The following is a 3099-nucleotide window of genomic DNA, read 5'->3' as shown; positions in this document are numbered from 1 at the left end:
TACTACACCTAATATAACGTCATTTTTATAATGCTATTCCGTGACATTATATTGATGTCATAAATCGCCAGTTGAATAGTATAATGGTTAGTAAAGGACCAAGATATAACGTCAAAATGACTCACGATAACGTCAATCGTTTGTGACATTCGAACGTTAATTTGACTTTATTAAGACGTCAATAATGATCAGCAAAGGCCCGAAACATGACTTCAAAATGACAAACTTTGCTACCTGGGAATGTGTCAATGACATGCCCTAGTTAAAATAAAACAAAGAAAACGGACAGGATTTGTATCCGTTTTTAATGTAAGCTGTCCGCAAGCACAATCTGGAAATAAAAAATCCGCATTTGCAGCAATAGATCCTATCCGTTACTGTCTGCATCCTGTACGTAATTAATTCATCTGTCCGCAATTACGTATATGAATCCTATCTGTTTTTGTTCGCATTTTGTACGTAGCGATTTCTATCTGCATCTACCCATAATTATCAAGGAATAGAAGTAACTCATTACTTGTAATGAAATTACAGTTAGAAGTTACTTTTTTAGTAACTGCATTACTTTTTTCTTTGGTAACTGTAACGGTAAAGAAGTTACATTTTTTTGATAACGAATTTTACAGTTACTTTTATCGTTACTTTGCACATTATTGGACACAAGCATTGGACTTTTACACTTTAAAAACAATTTTTACACATATAATAGATGTAAAATAGATTACATGATTAGTCCTGTACATATAAAAAATCATGCAATTTTACAGAAATTATGTAAGTCCACCAAAATTATATAAATTTTATATAAATATATCTTATTTTATATTGAAAATTATGTAAATAGCAGGATATTTTAAATATTTTCTGTATCATTCAAATTTTAGTCATATTATATAATATAACAGAAAGTTTTCGCGTATTGCTGTTAAATGTAATAATGCGAAATATATTGTCATATTATCGTTCCTGTAACTACACATTGTAATTGTACTTCCAATTTGCTTAGTTACAAATCAAGAAATTATTTTTATTTGCATATTGCAAATTTACAAACATGTGGACAGTTTACAACTATTATAGTGGGTCTCAAAATTATCTACTATAATAGTTGCGATTTTACACAATAATTTTTTGCAATGCATGAGACTAGAGAAGTTTCTAGTCCTGTCCGCTGTGATTGGCGGTCGTAGATTTAAAAAAGAATAATGAAAAGTAACGAAAAGTTACTTTCTTAAGTAACGGTAACTTGTTACTTTTTCTATTCGGTAACGAGTAATTGTAATTTGTTACTTTTACAAAGTAATTTTCCATTCCTTGACAATTACATATATCGAATTGATATTATCAATTCAGTTCTGAAGAACTACTGGTCTGCGGCGGACGTGTCTCGGCTCGGGTGCTTTTATCTTGTATATTTTTGAAAGTGTTGCCTTGAGAAACATAGCTTTCCAGCGGTTTTGGATGACCGTTCATTCATCCTGACGCATGACGACATTATGAATGCAGGCTCGATTCCGGACTTCACCATTTTCGCTGGCATTGCGCTTTTTTGTTTTTCCGTATTCTGGCCGTATTGACCTCAATACTAATTTCAGGAGACGAGAACCATTAATAGAAGAAGAAGAAGAAGAAGACATATTGACGCATAGTCTGCTGCATCTCATCGTTATGACAGATATCCTAATCTCAATAATCATCAATTAATGCTTATTATCTCGATTCACAGAACCGACCCAACGTTTTTTCTTACAGATTCTTTTCATGTAAAAACACGTTTAGGTATCATCTACGTGTTCGCCGTCAAATAATGTTTTGGTGTCATCTAGATGTTCGCAGTCGAGGAAATCGGTAACTACATGTTCACCGTCGAACAATGTATCATCTAGGTTCGCTGACAAGGAATTAATGTTTTCCTTTGAGGAAGCGAAGATCGATGTGTCATCCGAGTATTGGGAGGTGTTAGGATGTTGCTTAATGAAGTAACTCGCTATTCCTCCATGGAAGGAAGTGTCCAAGTGTCTTGGAGAGATCTCTAGTTGACATTAGACATGTCCTAAGGATCACTGTCGAGGAATTCGGTAGCCAGATGTTATTCCACCAGGAAAGTTGTTTAGGTGTCGAATCATTATCCATGATCGTGACATGAGTGATCTTGCGCAGTGATCTCCGTTGAGGAAGTTTGCATCCGAGTGATTGCCGTCAACGATACGAAGCATCCAGATATGTATTCTCCAGGAAATTTATCGGCAGAAGCGGATCTGGCAGATAGGATGCGTATCCATATCGACAAAAACGGATAGGAATTGCAGTACGTATCTATTTTTGCAGACGGAAACCGATGAACATTCTATTCATATCTATCCGTAAATGCAGTTCAAGAAACGCAATAAAGCAGACAGAAATGAAATGCGTTTTCTGTCCGTTTCTGTCTGCAATTTAACCAGGGTGTAAATCGTATAAGTGTTTTTCAATATAACTAATCATCTTTAAGATCTCCTTAAAAAACAATGTTGTCTACGTAAACAATACTGTGAACTACTAAAATTGTAAATGTATAGTAGCACAATTGATTGTATTCGGATGAATACTGTCAACAAATTAAAAATAGACAAATAAAAACAACAATGTAAAAGAACGAGATTAAATAGATCATTATTTTCATTATGACAATATTAGATTATATTTCACAAATCTAATGTTTATAGTTTTCATTTAGAAAACTAAATTATATCTTGTATCTTTTATATTGATCCTATTTTAATCATTGCAAAATAATTTAAATGAAAAGAATTTTGCACCTTAAGATATGAAAAATGTTTTCACGATAAATTAATTATCTTTTTACAATAGTGTCATGTGGATGTTACTATAGAATGACATATTATAAAAAATAGAAACAATTTTGCATTATTAAAAGATACAAGATATGAAAAAACAAATTTTTTGAAAAAGTTAGCTAAGAGGAAAAAATTTTTATATCCAATACATATACGAGGACACATATTTAAAATTAATAAAAAAAAATATATCACTCATTAAAAATATCTAGAATTTCTAACTAAAAGAATTATAAAATATTTTTTCAGAGTAAGAGAGAGA

Source organism: Atta cephalotes (assembly GCF_000143395.1).
Source record: "Atta cephalotes unplaced genomic scaffold scaffold00010, whole genome shotgun sequence".
NCBI classification, from domain to species: domain Eukaryota; kingdom Metazoa; phylum Arthropoda; class Insecta; order Hymenoptera; family Formicidae; genus Atta; species Atta cephalotes.
Note: the sequence above shows the minus strand (reverse complement) of the source record.